The sequence below is a fragment of the Littorina saxatilis genome, linkage group LG8 (genome assembly GCF_037325665.1).
Source record: "Littorina saxatilis isolate snail1 linkage group LG8, US_GU_Lsax_2.0, whole genome shotgun sequence".
Taxonomy (NCBI): domain Eukaryota; kingdom Metazoa; phylum Mollusca; class Gastropoda; order Littorinimorpha; family Littorinidae; genus Littorina; species Littorina saxatilis.
In genome coordinates this window covers 796,739-821,207 of record NC_090252.1, presented here as the reverse complement: position 1 = coordinate 821,207, position 24,469 = coordinate 796,739, and the positions used below count along the sequence as shown (strand labels likewise).

The 24,469-nt window shown below is 41.2% G+C and overlaps 1 long non-coding RNA gene across 1 annotated transcript in view; it reads left to right on the top strand.

The window, feature by feature from the left end:
• Positions 1-885: 885 nt before the first annotated feature.
• LOC138974916 (uncharacterized) overlaps positions 886-24,469 on the top strand; it is a 55,939-nt gene continuing 32,355 nt past the window's right edge. The window contains exons 1-4 of the long non-coding RNA XR_011458445.1: positions 886-1,021; positions 3,412-3,560; positions 13,679-13,825; positions 14,568-14,687. This is a non-coding gene — a long non-coding RNA (uncharacterized lncRNA). The remainder of the gene's footprint in view (positions 1,022-3,411; positions 3,561-13,678; positions 13,826-14,567; positions 14,688-24,469) is intronic.

Genomic DNA, 24,469 nt, shown 5'->3' with positions numbered 1-24,469 from the left:
ATCAGTGTTCATTATATCCACACAAAAACACTCAAAGCTTTAATAACACATTTACTCATGCATGTGTATTCAGCATTGTTTTCACTACGTTACATATACGACGCTTTATATTTGTGTATAACATGTAATGTGTAAATATTCATATGTTGTTGTTTTTCTCTACCCGGTTTTTTTTCTACGTTAATATCCGTGTAAATATGTGATTAGATCAGTCCCCTCTCTGGGCGAGGGCTCAGTGGTTGAAAAAAAGCTAGTTGTATTGCTTTCGCCACAACCCTCGAAAAATTAAATTTGATTTGATTTGATTTGATCTCTCTCTCTCTCTCTCTCTCTCTCTCTCTCTCTCTCTCTCTCAGTCTCTCCGTCTCAGTCTCTCTCCGTCTCTCCGTCTCTCTCTCAGTCCTCAGTCTCTCTCTCTCTCTCTCTCTCTCTCTCTCTCTCTCTCTCTCTCTCTCTCTCTCTCTCTCCAGGACCTTGAACGGATACCGGCGTCGTGCTGGCCCTGATTCCAACAGCCCCTCCACTTCGACATCAAACCATCTACTGAGCCGAACATAATATGGCATGTAATGCTGTCAGAATCGTGTAAGTTAGCAGACGAAAATTCTAAGCTTACCACGTTCCACAGTCGCACGTGTGTCTATAAATAGAACTGCCACGTGACACTGTTACCAGCAAATCAACGAAGCGTGTTCTTGCCTTGTCGAAGCTAAACATGGATTGCTCCGAAAGTGTTTTGGAAAGTGAACCTTTATGTGGGACCTTTGTTAAAACAAATGGACGTTTACACCTGTTCACTAGAGAACACGGACGCATTGACAGTAGTTTTGTTTTTGTTTTTGTGTGTGTCTTGTTTGCAATACATGTCGTTTATTTATGGGATGTGTGTCGACTAAGGGAGGCGACTCCCATATTCCACTGCCCGTGACCCGGAAGTAATAATGCGCGCAGTGGCGGTAATAGCAAAAGTTGAAAGCTCAGCCACAGACCAGACGTCTCGAGAGACACCAGCCAGCAATGGGTGAGTCCGTTCATGGGCCATGATTCTCAGTTCTCCGTGGGAACTTAGCATTATGTACTACGCATTGTAGTCGGAGCAGGGCGGCTGGGTTTACCCTGGTATGACAATACATTCAGATTTTCCCTGCGTTCAGCTTTCTTATTCGATATTAATTTGCTCGGGACTCAGAGTCAAATGTTGTGGGTAGCCTACTTATTTTCTCCGAACACCACTCACACGAAAACAAAGCCATGAACGATGAAAGTTGCAAATTGAAGAAAGAAGTTATGATTTCAATCAAACATGTCAATAAAACAGGATCTAAGGACGAAGTTTTTAATTTCTAATGATTTTTTGTTGTTGTTGGTTTTCGAAGAAAAGTATTACTATTACCGAATGTTGTTTTATGGTCAAATTAAAGAAGTACACTTATGGAAGAAAGGTTTGTCATTTTCTTGCTATTGAAGGAAATTGGTTGTGAAATCTAATAGATCTTCACCCAAAAATTCAATTTCTTTGTAAATGTACACCGAGTGGTTACGTCCCTCAAAATTGAATGAAAAGGGAAGGATTTTTAAAATGATTGAAGCAAATTTCGATGTTTAAATAAAAAAATTGGTTGAAAGAATTTGACTCCATGAATGTATAATACCTAAGCTTGATCATCAGTACCACCGGCACGGTTGGCCTAGTGGTAAGGCGTCCGCCCCGTGATCGGGAGGTCGTGGGTTCGAACCCCGGCCGGGTCATACCTAAGACTTTAAAATTGGCAATCTAGTGGCTGCTCCGCCTGGCGTCTGGCATTATGGGGTTAGTGCTAGGACTGGTTGGTCCGGTGTCAGAATAATGTGACTGGGTGAGACATGAAGCCTGTGCTGCGACTTCTGTCTTGTGTGTGGCGCACGTTATATGTCAAAGCAGCACCGCCCTGATATGGCCCTTCGTGGTCGGCTGGGTGTTAAGCAAACAAACAAACAAATCATCAGTACCATGGAAGGGAGGGGGTGTGGAGTTTAAATAAGATCAACGTCAACGAGGCTGAATGAGAAAGCTGAACGCAGGAGAAATCTGAACGCACTACAACGGCCGCAGTGCTCTTTAACTCTCACTGTTTGTGTGTATTCTGTGATGGTGAGAGTGTTAAAATGTACGCACTGGCTATACACACTCCGAGTGTATGCAAGACTCTGCCCCCTGTCTACACTCCGACATAAACTTCTGGTCGCGAAGCGAATTTGCCATTTGACTCCACTTTGCAATAGAAATGCAGAGTAGTTGATTATCAGAGAAAACAATCTGGTACTGCACTGGCTTTACTATAATGTAGATAACATTCTTGGAGTGCCCGTACATAGAAGACCTGGCAGACAATGGCATCAACACTCGAGTTTCATTCAACACAATTATCAATGTCAGGGGCTCACAGTCGCATCCATGAGAAGTGGCATCTAGGACAAATGCCCTGGACAATGCAAAAGTGATACTGATAGGACAATTGTCCTGAACAAAAATAAATCAATAGGACTTTTTTTTTCGCAGCAAAATGTAAATTTAATTATACTTGACTAGTTTCTTGTCACAAAGGTAACAGAACAAATAAAGTAATAAACACGGGAATGAAGTCGGCCAGCTGGAAACGACGCCACGCGCGGGGGTGGGGGAGGGGGTAACGTCTTTCTGACTTGGGCGCCAAAGTTTCACTTTCTAAATTCTAGAGCGATGGTTCAATCTGGCTCTGGCTGCTCAGAGGCCGGAGGGAGCTCAGTTTCAGTGGTACTAGCCGCTGATGAGTGCAGAGATTTGAAGTACAAACGTTTCTGGCACCAATTTTTGTTTTGGCGTCATTTCAGAAGAAAAAAACCGCGAAGGGAGGTAACTGTTAATCAGCTTGGGGCATTCAGAGTTGCGACCTTTGGAAGCTCTTCTCTATAAAAAGCACATAAAGTCTCCCCAAGTTTCGTCTGCTTGGTGAGACACATGGCTTCACAAAACATCGATAAAATAGCAAATCAAACTACTGTAAATTAGAAAGTACTGACAATGTCCGGATCAAATGAAAGCATAATCGGACTAGTACATAATTTATGTCCTCTTGCAATTGCATGAAAAATGTATAGGACATTTGGAAAACAATATCCGTGTATGTCCAATGTCCGACGTGGATGTGAGCCCCTGCAATGTTTTGAGAAGGAAAGCACTTTCGGTTCATACTCATAGTACATGTATCAAAGTACACACAGACACACAAAACTGATGCTGCACACATACACACACACACACACACACTCCCCCCCCCCCCATTAGTGTCAAACCATGCATTGAGCAAGCTCTTGTTAAAAGGGTTGTAATGTAGTGATATTATTTTGTGTCACACCTGGCCTTATTTCAGAACGTACCTGCCATTGTTTCAGATTGTACCTGACCGGAGTAGCTACAACACCCATGAGTGCATCTACCTAGCTGGGTTTTGCAGCACGCGTGTGTACGCCAGCCTGACACAGCCACAGGACAAGAGTGTCTCCACACCTGTAAGATGTCCTGCTGTGGAGACATACCAGAGGTAACTTTAATTAATGATAAAAACTGTATGAAGTTCAGTTTTCTGTGGAAAATAGTGTATGAAACTGCTTAATGTTCTTTAAATTGATGAGATGTGTGCATTGGTTGCGTGTGATCTGTTTATAAAATGAAATATTGTTGAAAACTGATGTCGGATTGCAATCTGTTGTCGAAGAAACGGAGTGAACAGAAATTTGAAAGGGGAACTACTCTTGTCGGTAGACAAAATAATGAGAGTTACTTGTCTTGGGAATTTGCTTGTGTTGAACGTTTGTGCACGGCAGATCTAGATTCAGAAAACAACCGAACTCATGGATTTTATATGGAGATTCATGTGTTCAAGCCTGTAGTTGTTAATTTAAATGCGGTATGTTTGTATTGTTTGCTCCAGAGATGTATACTTCGTACATTAGAGCATTCTGAACTTTTTAGTCGCAAAAGTATAGTTCCGACACAGAACAGCTTCTCAGCCCATTGCGGTATCGAGGATTCAAGCTGTTGCTGGCTCGTTATTTGTTTGGTTGCTGGGTGTTTATCGAAAACTAACTAGCTCTACAAGTTTACAGAGGTAAAGAAGCAGAGGGGGGAATAAGGAATGATAAGGTTTTAGGCAAAGAGAGAAAGAGAACAAGACAGAGAGAGTTTGAAACTAAAGTTTATAACAGAAGAGTAAAGGTTTTATGGAGCGAGAGAGAATCATAGAGAGAGAGCTAGCAAATGTGAGAGAGAAAATTAAACTGAAGTTTATTACAGAAGGATAATTGCATGGGTGCAACTCTGCCGGCTACACGCCGGCAGCCGGTTTTTGGTTTCATCGGCTGCCGATGTTTTTGTTCCAGGAGAGGTTTTTTTTGGCATTTTAAATACTAAAAAAGCTGGACCCCAACTTTTGCCGGTTTTTGGAATTTTCCAGGTTGCACCCATGTAATTGTTTGAGGCATGAGAGAGAATTCATCAATTTAACATTTTTAAAGTGATACTCAGCCCAGTGCAGTACATGTTATGATGTACCATACTCTGGTTGCATTGGTGTGGAATGATAAGGGCGGTGAGATGCCCCCCCCCCCCCCCCCCCCTCAGTGTCAAACCAAGCATTGGTTAAGCTGTTGTTGAAGGGTATATCACTATGAGGGTCTTTAAATTGGTGGGTCTTAAAAAGGGGGTTGTAATGCATGGTGTGTCAACTGATTCCGTTAATACACCGAATGTTTCCGTTCATACAGCGTCATTTTTGGCACTTGGTCGAGGGAAAAAATATGCCGGTAAATCGTGTGGGCAGCGCACGTTCGTGATATTGCAAGGATTAGGTAGCAAATTGATTGGGCTGTGTGTACAATAATTTGAATAAATACCAAAGTGCTAGTCGACCTCATGATTGCACACGCGGGTCAAAGATGGCAGCATTGCATGACTTCGTTTCAGACATTTACTTGTTTTTCTCGCTCTGTTAATTTATCAAAACTGACCCCTGATTTGCACATGAGCACCAAACCTATTGCCTGTTACGACATTTCGCTTGAACAGAAGTTAACAGAAACAAATTTGTACAATCACTTGTTTTTTAAAAACATGCCGATTCTGTTTGTACGCCATGATTCAGTTCGTACAAAATACCGTTCGTACGAAAAGCGTTTCCATTCATACACATTTGTTTGATCAGGGAGAAACTGGCCCCAACTACAAGTTATGTGTGTTCCAATGGTCGTCATATAGCACAGAGTACGCCTACGAGTGTTATTGGACCTATGTGAACCATAAGACGCATTGAATTTGCATCAGACAGTTTTGTTTCTGTTCGTACTGATTGTAACGAAAACAGGTGTCTGTTCGTACCACTTTCATCAAATTGTTTCCGTTTGGACGCGTTTTATGACGTTCGTGATTTTGGTTGAAAGCTTGACAAAGTAGCATTTTATTTTTAATACCCCTAATACAAACAAATCAGGTGGATGGTAAGGAAAGAGCGTGCTTCTAACTTTTTTTCCATTGACCGCAGCGATAAATAAAAACGCATAATTTGATGAACCCTCTGTGTTCCAGGGGTAAATTGTGTAGGCTCTGTCAGCTCGCAGTTTTGTTTGTGTGAGTGTGTTTGTATGTTCGTGTGTGTGCACACGCACATGGTGACAATTCACGCTTTCGTAAGAGCAAGCAAAACTAAAAACCAAAAAGCTTCAACCAAAACATGATCGTGTTACCCCTTACACTTCTAGCATCAACAAAAAGTTCAAACAAACAAAAATTATGCACTTTTTGTCTTTAAGCTGTAGTCTATTGATGACTTTCCGGGGCTACGAGTTTGAAAAGATAGGGCTGAGAATCATCTACAGAATTCTGTACTGAAACACCATCTATACGGCGAGTATGACCTTGAGAGCTTCAGTCAACACTTGTATTTTGCCGTGATAACATCTGGTTTGCTCTCTCAGGACTGATCATATTTTATTTCCAAGAGAGATCAAGGGGAACAAATAAATGCCTTGGCAGAGATTCAAACTCGAGATTTCGAGGCTGATGTCCTAACCACTAGGCTACTGCACCAATGTAAAAAAAAAGGAAAAACATTTTTTTTTTAACTGCACAGAGCTTTGGAGGGATTTAATTACTGTTCTTCTAATTTTTTTAGCATGTTGTTATAGAGATATCGCAGCCATCACATGGCGCGAATGTCGTGTAGCATGGCGGTGTAAACATGTACTGCGATTCCGTGAAAAGACCTTCTCACCACGCACGTGGGGTGATAAGAGGTTTGAGTGATTAATGCGCCCTTCTTTGATTGGCTCTGAGCGTTTCGTTGGAACTGACCGATGCGTCGTTCAGCGACTCATGCAAAACTTAGCTAGCGCACTTCACAAGATTCCAGCAAGCTGAAAGGTCACATTTTTGGATTTGGTGAACAGTTTTGTTTGTTGTTAACCTGTTTTCTCGATGTTACACACATCAGTTTTTGGTCATTCTGTTTGCAAACTTGATAGCCAAATGTATGTGAAAATTGTTGGCAGGGGAGGCTTCCACCCCCAGCAATTGTTGGGGAAAGATGGCGCTGGAACCGACTACTCGCAGAAGAATTTTCGTACTAGACCTGACGTTGTGAATTTACAATTTGGTGGAAATGATTTCAAACTTACAGAAGCTATGGATGGTGAGGAGTTTGCCTTGACGATGCTGGCATTCGCCGGCCTTCTTTGTGGTGCTTACAAAGTTGAACAAATTGTGGTTTGTGGCATTCTGCCTCGCTTCATGCCAACCGCTGTTTACAGAGGATCGCGGGCTTATGAAAAGGGCCTTGTTTGCGGCCGAGGGGAGGCTGGCAGTCTCCAGCGCTGCTATTGCTAAGTTTAGCATGGCTTCGTGACCAGCGACCTACTTTTTAGACAGGTTCACGGTGGAGGGTCAGACCTCTGTGGGTGTACAGCGTACACATGTGGGTGTACAGCGTACACATATGCGTGGCGGCTATTTTTAGCCAGGTCAGCACCTGGTCCTATGTGTTGCGTTGCAGGGGGGAGGACGCTGAATGGTGACTGTGGTTAAAGCGTTATCTGACATGAAATCATTTTCATTTTATGAATATGATGCTTTTGCAATCTGATGAAAGTATTTCAGTTGACATCATTCATATGATGTAGAGGCTTGTGGCAGAATAAAGCAATACCCAACCTACACACATTAGCACTAAGGGTAATTATGTCTGCTAACAGTGATAAGGTTTTCACCTGTAGGTCATCCCCCTGCACTAGTGTTATTATTGCAGGTCTCAGCACATTTAGCCAAGGGGGTCTGGCAATCACACATTCCAGTGCCAAATCAGGGACTTGTTCCTGGTATACTGACCGGCACGGTTGGCCTAGTGGTAAGGCGTCCGCCCCGTGATCGGGAGGTCGTGGGTTCGAACCCCGGCCGGTCATACCTAAGACTTTAAAATTGGCAATCTAGTGGCTGCTCCGCCTGGCGTCTGGCATTATGGGGTTAGTGCTAGGACTGGTTGGTCCGGTGTCAGAATAATGTGACTGGGTGAGACATGAAGCCTGTGCTGCGACTTCTGTCTTGTGTGTGGCGCACGTTATATGTCAAAGCAGCACCGCCCTGATATGTCCCTTCGTGGTCGGCTGGGCGTTAAGCAAACAAACAAACAAACCTGGTATACTGCCAGAGTTTTTCTCGAGGGAGGCTTACAATTCCGCCACTAATTTGCAATTTGTCTTACAGGTGGCTTACGACTTGTGGTTTTACGCAGCTTAAAAAACCCAGCCAATGTTCTTATTCAGCTTGAAACTTAGCCAAAAGTTTTCTCCGGCTTGAAACGCAGCAAAAGTTGTTAAATTCGCTTGAAATACAGCCAATATTTTTTCTCTGTCTCGAAACACAGCCACAATTGTTTGTTTTTGTTGTTCCGCTTGAAACACAGTTGTTCTCAGTATTGCTTAAAACCCAGCCACAGATGTTCTCAGTATTGCTTAAAACCCAGCCACAGATGTTCTCAGTATTGATTGAAACACAGCCACAGTTGTACTCAGTATTGCTTAAAACCCAACCACAGATGTTCTCAGTATTGCTTGAAACACAGCCACAGTTGTACTCAGTATTGCTTGAAACACAGCCACACTTGTTAATTTTTGTTGTTCCGCTTGAAACACAGCCACAGTCTATATTGTTCTCTGGCTTAAAACACAGCCACAGTTTTTCTCATTGTGGCGACTCAAAACACAGTCATTGTTTTGCCCGTCGGCTTTTCCTGGGGCGACTCAAAACACAGTCATTGTTTTGCCCGTCGGCTTTTCCTGGGGCGACTTGAAACACAGTCATGGTTTTTCCCGTCAGCTTTTCCCGTGGCGACTCGAAACACAGTCATTGTTTTGCCCGTCGGCTTTTCCCGGGGCGACTCGAAACACAGTCTTGGTTTTGCAAGTCGGCTTTGCCAGGGCGACTTAAAACACAGTCATTGTTTTGCCTGTCGACTCGGCTAGTGTGACTTAAAACAGTCATTGTTTTGCCTGTCGGCTTTTCCTGGGGCGACTTGAAACACAGTCATGGTTTTGCCCGTCGGCTTTTCCCGTGGCGACTTGAAACACAGTCATGGTTTTGCCCGTCGGCTTTTCCCGTGGCGACTTGAAACACAGTCATGGTTTTGCCCGTCGGCTTTTCCTGGGGCGACTTGAAACACATTCAGGTTTTTGCCCGTCGGCTTTTTCCGGGGTGACTTGAAACTCGGTCATGGTTGTGCCCATCGGTTTTACCTGGGGTGGCTTGAACAGACCTGCCTACCTTCATGATTTGGGCGTAATTTACTACGATTGTCAACCCAACCTACGCCACCACGCTTTCCACAATGGAAGTACGATTTTTAAGAAACCAAAAGTATGGTTGTTGGCATCTCATCTCAATGTAAATCCGATTTGTACTGTTGCTCTCGCAGAGCTTGCGTTTGCACCTACGCGAGACTGTAATGGTAATAAGCTCTTATCTGGTCATTTCCGTTCTGTTTAGCCACATGCAAGATAGACGACGCCATTTGCATTACAATGAATTAGCGACGCGTGGAAAATCTGAGTCTTCATGAGACGGACGAGTCTGATGAGGAAGCTGGTCACAGTGGTGGTAAAAGGATTGCTGTGAAAAAGAAGAAAATCATTCAACAGAAATACAAAGGCAGCAAAAACGAAATCGTGGCCATGCCTAGGACATTAATTAAAAGGACCAAAGCACGTCTTAATGTGTTCCCTTTGCCACAGTGACTTTTCGTGTGCACATGGTGGGAAATATGACTGTGCATAGCACATCGGGACAATTTATCACAAGGATGCAGTAAAGAGAGCTCTGATGGAAACCAAAAGACAAAAGACGTTTGTATTACCTGTTTCTTTATCAGGAAGTCTGAGTCGAGTGATACAGTGACAAAACTGGAGGGAGAAATTGTTTGAGCAGAAGTGACAATGTGCGAAATGATTGCCGAATGGAATCTTGATTACACCTTCTTCCACCAGATTACTTTTTTTGGCTTGGTCATTACAGCTTGTAATTTTGGGGTTAGGCATGTCTGCTTGAAACTCAGTCATGGTTTTCGCCGTCGGCTTTTCCCGGGGTGACTTGAAACACATTCAGGTTTTTGCCCGTCGGCTCAGCCTCGACGACTTGAACCTCAGTCATGGTTTTGTCCGTTGGCTATGCCGGGGCGACTTGAAACATAGTCATAGTTTTGCCCGTCGGCTTTGTCAGGGCGACTTGAAATACAGTCATTGTTTTGCTTGTCGACTCTGCTGGGGACGACTTGAAACACAGTCAGTGTTTTGCCCGTCGGCTTTGCCGCGGCGACTTGAAACACAATCATGGTTTTGCCTGTCAGCTCTGCCGGGGCGGCTCCAAACCAGTCATGGTTTTGCCCGTTGGTTATGCCGGGGCGACTTGAAACACAGTCAATGTTTTGTCTGTCGGCTTTGCTGTGGCGACTTGAAACACAGCCATGGTTTTGCCTGTCGACTCAGTTAGTGTGACTTGAAACCAGTCATTGTTTTGCCCGTCGGCTCTGCCGGGGCGGTTTGAAACACAGTCATTGTTTTGCCCTTCGCCTTTGTCTCTGCGACTTGAAACATATTCAGGTTTTTGTCCGTTGGCTTTTCCCGGGGCGACTTGAAACACAGTATGGTTTTGCCTGTCGGCTTTACCAGGGCGACTTGAAACACAGTATGGTTTTGCCTGTCGGCTTTACCAGGGCGACTTGAAACACAGTATGGTTTTGCCTGTCGGCTTTGCCAGGGCGACTTGAAACACAGTATGGTTTTGCCCGTCGGCTTTACCAGGGCGACTTGAAACACAGTATGGTTTTGCCTGTCGGCTTTGCCAGGGCGACTTGAAACACAGTATGGTTTTGCCTGTCGGCTTTACCAGGGCGACTTGAAACACAGTATGGTTTTGCCTGTCGGCTTTACCAGGGCGACTTGAAACACAGTATGGTTTTGCCCGTCGGCTTTACCAGGGCGTCTTGAAACACGTATGGTTTTGCCTGTCGGCTTTACCAGGGCGATTTGAAACACAGTTTGGTTTTTCCCGTCGGCTTTACCAGGGCGACTTGAAACACAGTATGGTTTTACCCGTCGGCTTTACCAGGGCGACTTGAAACACAGTATGGTTTTGCCCGTCGGCTTTACCAGGGCGACTTGAAACACAGTATGGTTTTGCCCGTCGGCTTTACCAGGGCGACTTGAAACACAGTATGGTTTTGCCCGTCGGCTTTACCAGGGCGACTTGAAACACAGTATGGTTTGAACAGCAATTTTTACGTCTTTGCAACGCATGAATGGTAATTCAAGCATAGAATGGTACAACATTATCTATTTTTCTCTCTTTGTCAACACTGGGGAAGTTTGGAGGTCTGGAGTTTGAATATCTGCCCAGGCGTTTAATTTTTCTGCTCGATTCCTCGTGACAAGTATGCTCAGCTCTGAGAGAGCAAACCGGATGTTACCATGGCAACATTCAAGCGTTTCTCCTTTTACCCTTGTTAAGTGTTTCTTGTATAGAATATAGTCAATTTTTGTAAAGATTTTAGTCAAGCAGTATGTAAGAAATGTTAAGTCCTTTGTACTGGAAACTTGCATTCTCCCAGTAAGATAATATATTGTACTACGTTGCAAGCCCCTGGAGCAAATTTTTGATTAGTGCTTTTGTGAACAAGAAACAATTGACAAGTGGCTCTATCCCATCTCCCCCCTTTCCCCGTCGCGATATAACCTTGAATGGTTGAAAACGACGTTAAACACCAAATAAAGAAAGAATGCTCTATTGCAATGCCACTGATGAGTTTTGACCTGATGCTGTATTGCAATGCCACGGATAAGTTATGACCTGATGCTGTATTGCAATGCCACTGATCATACTGATAACTCAGTTTTGACCTAAATGCTGTATTGCAATGCCACTGGTGAGTTTTGACCTGATGCTGTATTGCAATGCCACTGATTGCATGCCCTGGAGAGTGCTTAGATCTGTGCTTGAAGCTGTTGTCTATTTACAGTGTTCGTACAGGTCATGGAAAACCTGGAAAGTCATGGAATTTGATTTTTAATTTTCCAGGCCTGGAAAGTCATGGAATTTCAATTCAAGCCATGAAAAGTCATGGAATTTCAATTCAAGCCATGAAAAGTCATGGAATTTAACAAAAATAAGAAAGAAAAAAATTAACCTTTAGCACGCCAGCGGCGTAAAAATGCTGTATTGCAATGCCACTGGTGAGTTTTGACCTGATGCTGTATTGCAATGCCACTGATTGCATGCCCTGGAGAGTGCTTAGATCTGTGCTTGAAGCTGTTGTCTATTTACAGTGTTCGTACAGGTCATGGAAAACCTGGAAAGTCATGGAATTTGATTTTTAATTTTCCAGGCCTGGAAAGTCATGGAATTTCAATTCAAGCCATGGAAAGTCATGGAATTTAACAAAAATAAGAAAGAAAAAAATTAACCTTTAGCACGCCAGCGGCGATTTTTTTCGCCCAGCCATTCCCCCCCCCCTTTGCCAGCCAGCGGCGATTTGCGTCGCCAGCACAAGGCTTGTTCGTATGACCAACTTCTCGTTCGTATTTGCATACGAGAATAACGGTATTTTTAATGGCACTTGAGCCAAAGCGAGGCTCACTTCCTTCCGTTATCTCGTCGTGTCGTCTGCGCTGCATTTGAGTTGGTTTCGTCGAAATTTTCTCCTTTTGTTTTTGCATCGATAAAGTACTTTAGCGCTTCGACAAGCAAGATGGGGGATGATGAGTTTGAAACTTTCTTTCGAGTTGTTTCTTGACAACAAAAAGTATGCGGAATTGGAACGAATTACCGAGGAAGATCTTCGCAATGAACTGTGTATCGCGGTGAAAAAAATGACAGTTCGTCAAGTCACAGTGACGGTTACGAAACGGAATTTACGAAAGTGCAGATGGATACAAACAGTGGCTGGTCCAGTTTAGTGAAATGACAGGACCAGCAAATATTACCGATAATCTGACTGCGTAGCAAATGCTTGACTTGCTTGTCGAAGAGACACTGCGTAGAAACTGACTCAAATTCAGTGCAAAGCATGCAAGCCAGTGTCAAAACTGGCAGTGACAAGACGTAAAAAGTTTGCGTGTTCGGAAATGGCGAAAATGTTATTGAGGCTTATGGAAAGTCATGGAAAAGTCATGGAATTTTGTTTCTAAAAACCAGTGGGGACCCTGTATTTATGACTATCCTGGTCTAGGAGTTTAAAAAGGTAGGGCTGAGAATCCTGTACAGATTTCTCTACACAGAGGCGGCCTAAAACTCGACCTACACTACCTGCATGCCCTTGACATCTTGACACCCAAAATCTGGAAGTTGCGAGTTCGAGTCTCTGTCGAGGCGTTTATTTTGTCCCCCTCAATCCCTCGTGAAAATAAAGTATGCTCAGCCCCGAGAGAGCAAACAGGAAGTAACCAGCGCAAAAGTCAGACGTTGAATGAAGTTGTCGAGGTCATGCCGGCAGTGTAGGTCTCGTTTCTGGTCGCCTTTTTTTGTTGTTGAAAAACCCTCCAAATAAAAGACAAAGTTAGAAGCACACTCCTTCCTAACCATCTACGTACCTGGTTTGTTTGTGTTATGGGGAATTAAAATGGTAATTTCTCAAGCTTTCAACCAAAATCACGAATGTTTTCAAAAAACAAGTGATTGTACAAAAGCAATAATAGTTTCTATAAACTTCTGTTTTAGCAAAATGTTGTAACAGGCAATGGGTTTGGTGCTCATGTGCAAATCAGGGGTCAGTTTTGATAACAGAGCAAGAAAAACAAGAAAATGTCTGAAAATCATGCAATGCTGCCACGTTTGACCACGGGTGCAATCATGAGGTTGACTGGCACTTTGGTATTTATTGTACATGAAGCACAATCAATTTTCTACCTAATCCTTGCAATATCACAAATGTGCGCTGCCCACACGATTTACCACCATTTTTTCCCCTCGACCAAGTGCCGAAAATGACGCTGTATAAATAGAAACATCCGGCGTACGAACGGAAACATCCGGTGTACGAACGGAATCAGTTGACACATCGTGTAATGTAGTAATCTTATTCTGTGTCACACCTGGCCTTATTTCAGAACGTACCTGCCATTGTTTCAGATCGTACCTGACCAGAGTAGCTTCAACACCCATGAGTGCATCTACCCAGCTGGGTTTTGCAGCACGGGTGTGTACGCCAGCCTGACACAGCCACAGGACAAGTGTCTCTACACCCGTAAGATCACCCACCGTGGAGACAAACCAGAGGTAAACCTAAAGACAAAATAGCCTTGGCCAGAAAGAGAAGGATGAGGGGGGGAGGGGGGGGGGGGGGGGTGCAGAAGAGAAAACAAGTGTTTCTATACCTGTAAGATCTCCAACTGTGGAGACATACCTGAGGTAACTTTAAAGTAAAAGTGCATGGCCAAAAAAACAAACTGAACTGTATTATAGGTTTTAGGCAGAGAGAGAGAGAGAGAGAGAGAACAAGCCAGAGAGAGCTAGCAAGTGACAGAGAAAGTGTGAAACTGAAGTTTATTAATATTACAGAAGGGTAAAGTTTTTTTTGCAAAGAGAGAGAGAGTGAGAGAACCACAGAGAGAGCTAGCAAGTGAGAGAGAGCGAGGGAGAAACTACAGAAGAATAAAGGTTTTGGGGAGAGAGAGAGAGAGAGAGAATTCATCAATTTAGAATTTTTAAAGTGATACTCAGCCAAGTGCAGTACATGAACTACTACTATACTCTGGTTGGATGGTTGGATTGATTTGGAATGATAAGGGTGGTGTCGCTGTCAGTAAAGATTGGCATTAAAGTCCACCCACCCCCCCCTCCCCCAGTGACACACCATGCATAGGTTCAGCTGTTGTTAAAAGGTATATGGGACACACACACACACACACACACCCACACACACAGTACACACACACACCCTCCCCAGTGTATAACGGTGTGCGTGCGTTTCATTTAACATAAACCATGTAATATTGAATGTGGCTACTTTTATGCTTAGGTCTTAACAACCGGCAGAGGTGGAGCCAGCTAGTGCAGCGCTCATCAGTACAGTGCCCCTACTTCTTCTTCTTCGGCGTTCCAGGCAGTGCCCCTACAACCCCGGTGGGTTACCGGACCAGTAAGTAAGATAAAAATGTAACGTTTTGTCTGTGTATTTTGCCTGTCAAATGGTTGTGTGATGTGTCTAGTGTGTTGGCGAAGTGTTTTGTGCTTGTCACCTCTCGCTTACAGCCCTCACCGCTGGCTAGCACCGTCCTTTTCAGGACAACGCGAAAAGAGAGCAGCTTGCGTCAGTCTCTCCTGCCAGTACATAACCTCTCCACAGCAATTAGCCCTTTGTAGTGCCTCCATCGTGGCGACAGGCGTGAACTGGGTACCGAAAGGCCCCAGGCTGAACTACAAGGACTCGGAGGAGGTTGGCCCCTAGACGTGTGGCATGCAGGCCCACCGGCGTGTGGATACGCCCTGGTGCCCACGAACCAACCCCCAACTATGGGTTAAATAGCCGGGCAGGACAGGCTCATCAACCCTGGAAGGCAGCTGTCCTAGGAGAAGATCACTCCAAAATCAAAACGAGGGCAGAGGAGGCTCACTATCCCTGCAAGGAAACTCCTCTAGGAGAAGGACCACTCCAAATTTAAACCCACGTAGTCCCCCGAAGACGGAAGACATCGGCCATTAGGCGGGGAGCAGACCGGATGTCTACGCTTACTACGACAAATGTTGAACCCAGAAGAAGAAGAAGTCTGTGTATTTGTTCTTTGCTTTTTTTTGTGCTTTGTCTGTTCTGCCTGTCTCTCTGCCTTAGTTGTGCACGTGTATGCTGGCATTTTCAGTGTGTGTGTGCGTTTGATTGAAGATAAACCATGTAATATTGATTTTGTCATGTCTCCTTTGAGGCTTTGGTTTTAAAAATGTAACATTTTGTCTGTTGATTTGTGCGTGAGCATTGATACCTTTGACTTTGTATTGGTGTGTGCACGTCTAAGCTGACATTTTCAGTGTGTGTGTGCGTTTGATTGAAGATAAACCATGTAATGAATTTATTTCCTTTGAGGCTTAGGTTTCGAAAATGTAACATTTTGTCTGTTGATTTGTGCGTAAGCATTTATATGAGGCGTATGTCTGTGTATTTGTGTGGGCATGTTTAAGCTGGCATTTTTAGTGTGTGTGTGTGTGTGCGTTTGATTGAAAAAAACATGTCATATTGAATTTGGGTGGAGGCTGCATACAGGTAAACTTTAACATGTTCATTAGTTGTATAGATAATAAGAATAAACTTGACAGGGTTTGGGGTGGAGGCTGCATACAGGTAAACTTTAACATGTTCATTAGTTGTATAGATAATAAGAATAAACTTGACAGGGCTTGGGGTGGAGGCTGCATACAGGTAAACTTTAACATGTTCATTAGTTGTATAGATAATAAGAATAAACTTGACAGGGTTTGGGGTGGAGGCTGCATACAGGTAAACTTTAACATGTTCATTAGTTGTATAGATAATAATAATAAACTTGACAGGGCTTGGGGTGGAGGCTGCATACAGGTCAACTTTAACATGTTCATTAGTTGTATAGATAATAAGAATAAACTTGACAGGGCTTGGGGTGGAGGCTGCATGCACAAATACTCTAATAGATATATTAGTTATCTTATAAATAATAAGAATAAACTTGACAGGCCTTGGGGATGGAAGCTGCTTGCACAGATAAACCATGTAATATTGACTTTTATTTTTAGGCTTATGTTTTAAAAATGCAACATTTTGTTGATTTGTGCGTAAGCATTGATATGAGGCTTATGTCTGTGTATTTCTTGTTTGCTTAACGCCCAGCCGACCACGAAGGGCCATATCAAGGCGGTGCTGCTTTGACATATAACGTGCGCCACACACAAGACAGAAGTCGCAGCACAGGCTTCATGTCTCACCCAGTCACATTATTCTGACACCGGACCAACCAGTCCTAGCACTAACCCCATAATGCCAGACGCCCGGCGGAGCAGCCACTAGATTGCCAATTTTAAAGTCTTAGGTATGACCCGGCCGGGGTTCGAACCCACGACCTCCCGATCACGGGGCGGACGCCTTACCACAAGGCCAACCGTGTCGGTGTCTGTGTATTTGTGTGTGCAGGTTTAAGCTAGCATTTTTAGTGTGTGTGTGCATTTTATTGAAGATAAACCATCAGTGTGTGTGTGTGTGTGTGTGTTTAATATAACTAAAATCATGTAATATTGAATTTGTTTTCTTGCAAGGTAATGTTAAAAAATGTATTATTTTGTCTGTGGATTTGTGAGCCTTGATATGATGTGTGTGTTTTTGTGTGCACACCAAATCTGCTATTTTCAGTGTGTGTGATTGTGCATGTGTGTGTGTAAGTGATTGAACAAAATTCATGTACCATTCAATTTGTTTTCTTGCAGGGTAATATTTAAAAAATGTATTATTTTCTGTGTTGATTTGTAAGACTTGATAGTATATCTGTGTATTTGAATGTGCACTTCTTAGCTGTTATTTTCAGTGTGTGTGTGATTTTGCATGCGTGGGTGTGTTTGAATCAGCAAAAATAATGTAATATTGAATTTGTTTCCTTGCAGGGTAATGTTTAAAAAATGTAATATTTTGTATGTAGATTTGTGAGCCTTGATATTGTGTCTGTGTATTTGTTTGTGCACATCAAAGCTGCTATTTTCAGTGTGATTGTGCGTGTGAGTGTGTGTGTGTGATTGAACAAACTTCATTTCATATTGAATTGTTTCCTTGCAGTGTAATGTTTAAAAACTGTGTTGATTTGTGAGCCTTCATACTATGTCATTGCATTGTGTGTGCACGTCTAAGCTGGTATTTTAAGTGTGTGTGTGATGGTGCGTGTGTGTGTGTGTGTGTGTGTGTGTGTGTGTTTATTATCATGTAATATTGAATTTGTTTCCTTGCAGAGTAATGTTAAAAAATTTATTATTTTCTCTGTTAATTTGTGAGCCTTGACATGATATGATGTGTGTGTTTTTGTGTGTGCACATCAAAGCTGGTATTTTCAGTGTGTGTGATTGTGCACGTGTGTGTGTGATTGTGCGTGTGTGTGTGTGTCTGAGTATGATTGAACAAAATTCATGTAATATGTCTGAGTATTTGACTGTGCACTTCTAAGCTGGTATTTTCAGTTTGTGTGTGATTGTGTGTGTGTGTGTGTTTGAATAAACAAAAATAATGTAATATTGAATTTGTTTCCTTGCAGGGTAATGTTTAAAAAATGTAATATTTTGTATACGTTGATTTGTGAGCCTTGATACTGTGTCTGTGTATTTGTTTGTGCACATCAAAGCTGGTATTTTCAGTGTGATTGTGTGTGTGTGTGATTGTGCGTGTGTGTGTGATTGATCAAACTTAATGTCATATTGAATTGTTTCCTTGCAGTGTAATGTTTAAAAAATGTAATATTTTGTCTGTTGATTTGTGAGCCTTGATATTATGCCTGTGTATTTGTGTGTGTACATCAAAGCTGGTATTTTCAGTGTGTGTGTGATGGTGTGTGTGTGTTTGAACAAACAAAAATCATGTAATATTGAATTCCCGCAGTGCCCCGGAGTGGGGCACTGCGGTTATGAAATTAAAGGCCCCTCCTGTTCTTGGAACCGCAGGAGCTTTCTAGTTTGCTGTTAGGTAGATTTTTGGTTCCTCTTTCCTGTCATGCTCTCTTTTTCTTCATGAATTCTTTTCTTTTTTCTGCCTTCTTGCTCATTCACCTGTATTTTTTCCAAAAATCTCTTCTCTTGCCGCTTGTCTCGCGATTCATGTCTAGTTTAATCTGTTAGTGTTCTGATGTAAGTCCAGCAGTAGATAGGTTAAGCCTATTTTAACATACTAGAAACTGGTAATCTTCCAGTAGGTATTACTTTAGTTTTACTAAAGCCTGCTGGGACACAAGTAATGGGTTAGTGCATTTGTAAACAGGAATCGCTTGACAAGTGGCCCCCTTCATCCCTCGTCCTGATATGGCTCTGCTTAGTCGGCTGGACGTTAAGCAACAAATAAACTAAACAAATGTAATATTGAATTTGTTTCCTTGCAGGGTAATGCTTAAAAAATGTAATATTTTGTCTGTTAATTTGTAAGCCTTCATACTAGGCCTGTGTATTTGTGTGTGCACATCAAAGCTGGTATTTTCAGTGTGTGTGTGTGTGATTGTATGCGTGTGTGTGATTGAACAAAATTCATGTACCATTCAATTTATTTCTTTGCAGGGTAATGTTTAAAAAATGTAATATTTTGTTTTGTTCATTTGTGAGCCTTGATACTATGTCTGTATTTGTGTGTGTACATCAAAGCTGGTATTTTCAGTGTGTGTGTCATTGTGTATGTGTGCGTGTCATTGTATGTGTTTGTGTGTGTCATTGAACAAAATTCATGTACCATTCAATTTGTTTACTTGCAGGCTAATGTTAGAAAATGTATTATTTTGTCTGTTGATTTGTAAGCATTGATATGATGTGTGTGTTTTTATGTGTGCACATCAAAGCTAGTATTTTCAGATTGTGCATGTGTGTGTGTTTGATTGTGTGTGTGTGTGTGTGAGTGATTGTACAAAATTCATGTACCATTCAATTTGTTTCCTTGCAGGGTAATGTTTAAAAAATGTAATATTTTTTCTGTTGATTTGTGAGCCTTGATACTATGTCATTATATTGTGTGTGCATGTCTAAGCTGGTATTTTAGGTGTGTGTGTGATGGTGCATGTGTGTGTGTGATGGTGCATGTGTGTGTGTGATTGTGTGTGTGTGTTTGTGTTTAATAAAACAAAAATCATGTAATATTGAATTTGTTTCCTTGCAGGGTAATGTTAAAAAATGTATTATTTTGTCTGTTGATTTGTAAGCTTTGGTGGGGTCCTGATTTGGCCTATTATGGTCCGCTGGACCCGAAAAGCAACAGCTAACTAACTAACTTGTAAGCTTTGGTATGATGTATGTGTTTTTGTGTGTGCACATAAAGCTGGTATTTTCAGTGTGTGTGATTGTGCATGTGTGTGTGTGTGTGTGTATGTGTGATTGTGCATGTGTGTGTGTGTGTTTGAATAAACAAAAATCATGTAATATTGAATTTGTTTCCTTGCAGGGTAATGTTTAAAAAATGTAATATTTTGTATGTTGATTTGTGAGCCTTGATACTATGTCTGTATATTTGTGTGTGTACATCGAAGCTGGTATTTTCAGTGTGTGTGTCATTGTGTATGTGTGTGTGTCATTGTATGTGTTTGTGTGTGTCATTGAACAAAATTCATGTACCATTCAATTTGTTTACTTGCAGGCTAATGTTAGAAAATGTATTATTTTGTCTGTTGATTTGTAAGCCTTGATATGATGTGTGTGTTTTTATGTATGCACATCAAAGCTAGTATTTTCAGATTGTGCATGTGTGTGTGTGTGTGTGATTGTGTGTGTGTGCGAGTGATTGTACAAAATTCATGTACCATTCAATTTGTTTCCTTGCAGGGTTCTTGATAGTATGTCATTATATTGTGTGTGCACGTCTAAGCTGGTATTTTAAGTGTGTGTGTGATTGTGCATGTGTGTGTGATGGTGCATGTGTGTATGATTGTGTGTGTGTTTGTGTTTAATAAAACAAAAATCATGTAATATTGAATTTGTTTCCTTGCAGGGTAATGTTAAAAAATGTATTATTTTGTCTGTTGATTTGTAAGCTTTGGTATGATGTATGTGTTTTTGTGTGTGCACATAAAGCTGGTATTTTCAGTGTGTGTGATTGTGCACGTTTGTGTGTGATTGTGCATGTGTGTGATGGTGTGCGAGTGTGTAAGTGATTGTGTGTGTGAGTGATTGAACAAAATTCATGCAATATTCAATTTGTTTCCTTGCAGGGTAATATTTGACAAATGTATTATTTTCTCTGTTGATTTGTAAGACTTGATAGTATGGCTGTGTATTTGAATGTACACTTCTAAGCTGGTATTTTCAGGGTGTGTGTGTGATTGTGCATGTGTTTGTGTGTGTTTGAATAAACAAAAATCATGTAATATTGAATTTGTTTCCTTGCAGGGTAATGCTTAAAAAATGTAATATTTTGTCTGTTAATTTGTGAGCCTTCATACTAGGCCTGTGTATTTGTGTGTGCACATCAAAGCTGGTATTTTCAGTGTGTGTGTGTGATTGTATGCGTGTGTGTGATTGAACAAAATTCATGTACCATTCAATTTGTTTCCTTGCAGGGTAATATTTAAAAAATGTAATATTTTGTTTTGTTGATTTGTGAGCCTTGATACTAGGCCTGTGTATTTGTGTGTGTACATCAAAGCTGGTATTTTCAGTGTGTGTGTCATTGTGTATGTGTGTGTGTCATTGTATGTGTTTGTGTGTGTGATTGAACAAAATTCATTTACCATTCAATTTGTTTACTTGCAGGCTAATGTTAGAAAATGTATTATTTTGTCTGTTAATTTGTAAGCCTTGATATGTGTTTGTTTTTATGTGTGCACATCAAAGCTAGTATTTTCATATTGTGCATGTGTGTGTGTGTGATTGTGTGTGTGTGTGTGTGAGTGATTGTAAAAAATTCATGTACCATTCAATTTGTTTCCTTGCAGGGTAATGTTTAAAAAATGTAATATTTTGTATGTTGATTTGTGAGCCTTGATACTATGTCATTATATTGTTTGTGCACGTCTAAGCTGGTATTTTAAGTGTGTGTGATGGTGCATGTGTGTGTGTGATGGTGTATGATTGTGTGTGTGTTTGTGTTTAATAAAGCAAAACTCATGTAATATTGAATTTGTTTCCTCTGCAAGGTAATGTTAAAAAATGTATTATTTTGTCTGTTGATTTGTAAGCTTTGGTATGATGTATGTGTTTTTGTGTGTGCACATAAAGCTGGTATTTTCAGTGTGTGTGATTGTGTACGTGTGTGTGTGTGTGTGTGTGTGTGTGTGTGTGTGTGTGTGTGATTGTGCATGTGTGTGATGATGTGCGAGTGTGTGTAAGTGATTGTCTGTGTGTGTGAATGATTGAACAAAATTCATGCAATATTCAATTTGTTTCCTTGCAGGGTAATATTTGACAAATGTTTTATTTTCTCTGTTTATTTGTGATACTTCATAGTATGGCTGTGTATTTGAATGTACACTTCTAAGCTCGTATTTTCAGGGTGTGTGTTTTTGTGTTTGTGTGTGTTTGAATAAACAAAAATCATGTAATATTGAATTTGTTTCCTTGCAGGGTAATATTTGACAAATGTTTTATTTTCTCTGTTGATTTGTGAGACTTGATAGTATGGCTGTGTATTTGAATGTACATATTGAATTTGTTTCCTTGCAGGGTAATGTTTAAAAAATGTAATATTTTGTATGTTGATTTATGAGCCTTGATACTAATGTCTGTATTTTTGTGTGCACATCAAAGCTGCTATTTTCAGTGTGATTGTGTGTGTGTGTGTGTGTGTGTGTGTGTGTGTGTGTGTGTGTGTGTGTGTTTGAATAAACGAAAATCATTTAATATTGAATTTGTTTCCTTGCTTAACACTTTCGTGACGGGAGGCGACTATATTAGTAATAACGCTGCAACGCCCACGGACGGGAAGCGACTATTTTAGTATTAGACATACAAGGTACACGACTCGTGATTGCTTCCCGGTTTTTGAAGCTTGCAGTAAATTGAGTTGTTTCCCTTGATACACGTGGTTTTCTCTTCCGGCTTGATCAAATTAATGCAGATTTGCGTGGTGTTTTCGAACAAAAAAAATGAATCGAAGGCGAGCCTTGTCACGGGAGGAGATTCTCCGGATGTTGGATCTTGAGGATCCTGTAGATCATGATACATCGTGTCGTTTTAGCCTCAAGAAAGCGATAATAGCAGTGATATTGAGGAAGAAACAGTCCCGTTGTTGCTAGTACGAGTCGGCAACTACACGTGGTAGGGGGTGATACTGCTAGACGAACATGTATCTCGGAATCGTGCAGGAGCTATGGGGGCGTGGCAGCACTGATAACAATGGATGGCTGGAGCCTTCAAATCCTTTTGGAATTGTTCATAGGTGGACAGTTGGTACTTTGTTGTGAAAATGTGACTTATATTCAATATGGATTACCTAGACATCATTTGGTGAGTGTTACAGTTTTGTTTCATTTGAGTCAGGATGCTGTGAGTGAATGCGTGATTTGCTTGTTTTTTTCTTTGTACTGTCTCCTTATTTCTGTGTACAATGTTAACAATATTTCAGCTAATTCATAGGTTTTACACCTTGTTTGGTTATAACATTATTAATAATACTTTCTGTTAAAAAATAACTTTTAAAAAAAGCAGTGGAAAATAAAACACACACAAAAAAACGTTAAAAAACACAAATTATCCCCCTTTCACCCCCCTTTCACCCCCCTTTGCTAAAACAAATCGCGTGACAAACTTATAAATAGCACGACTGAACGGGGCATCCATTTTTGAATTAGTACACAAAATTTGGTGGTGATTGGACTTAATTCAAGCTTGCTAGACAGATTTCTTTACAGTTACTGATTTTTGGGAAGTTTCTTGGTGGCAAGCTTGGGCAGGCAGGACGTTAACGCCGTGGCAGTGCTAGTCACAATAGTGTTAAATGCTTAAAAATGTAACATTTTGTCTTTTAATTTGTGAGCCTTGATACTGTGTATTTGTGTGTGCACATCTAAGCTGGTATTTTCAGTGTGTGATTGTGTGTGTGTGATTGTATGTGTATGTGTGTGTGTGTGTGTGATTGAAAAAAATTCATGTACCATTCAATTTGTTTCGTTGCAGGGTAATGTTTTAAAAATGTAATATTTTGTATGTTGGTTTGTGAGCCTTGATACTATGATACTATGTTTGCCTTAATATGATATGTGTGGGTTATAAGTTTACAGTAGGCGACATCACAATAAAACACCTTCCGAAATAGTACCCGCTGATGGGACACCAAAAAGTCTGATCTCCTTTAAAAAAAATATATATATATATTTTCTCTTGATATGTGAGCCTTGATACTCAGTGTCTGTGTATTTGTGTGTGCACTTCTAAGCTGGTATATTCAGTGAGTGTGTGTGTGTTTGATTTTAACAAAATGCATGTAATATTAAATTTCTTTCCTTGCAGAGTTAAATGTTAAAAAATGTAATATTTTGTCTACTGATTTGTGAGCCTATTTGATACTATGTCTGTGTATTTGTATGTGCATATCATAGCTGGTATTTTCAGTGTGATTGTGTATAATGTGTGTGTGATTGAACAAAATTCTTGTACCATTCAATTTGTTTCCTTGCAGGGTAATGTTTAAAAAATGTAATATTTTGTCTTGATTTGTGAGCCTTGATATGTGTGTGTTTTTGTGTGTGCACATCAAAGCTGGTATTTTCAGTGTGATTGTGTGTGTGTGTGTGTGTGTGTGTGTGTGTGTGTGTGTGTGTGTGTGTGTGTGTGTGTGTGTGTGTGTGTGTGTGATTGAACAAAATTCATGTACCATTCAATTTGTTTCCTTGCAGGGTAATGTTTAAAAAAGGTAATATTGTGTCTGTTAATTTGTGAGCCTTGATACTATGTCTGTGTATTGTGTGTGCACGTCTAAGCTGGTATTTTAAGTGTGTGTGTGTGTGATGGAGTGTGTATGTGTGACTGTGTTTAATAAAACAAAAGTCATGTAACATTGAATTTGTTTCCTTGCAGGGTAATGTTAAAAAATGTAATATTTTGTCTGTTGATTTGTGAGCCTTAATGTCTGTGTATTTGTGTGTGGACATCAAAGCTGGTATTTTCAGTGTGTGTGTGTGTGTGTGTGTGTGTGTGTGTGTGTGTGTGTGTGTGTGTGTGATTGAACAAAATTCATGTGCCATTGATTTTTTTCTTGCAGGGTAATGTTTAAAAAATGTAATATTTTCTCTGTTGATT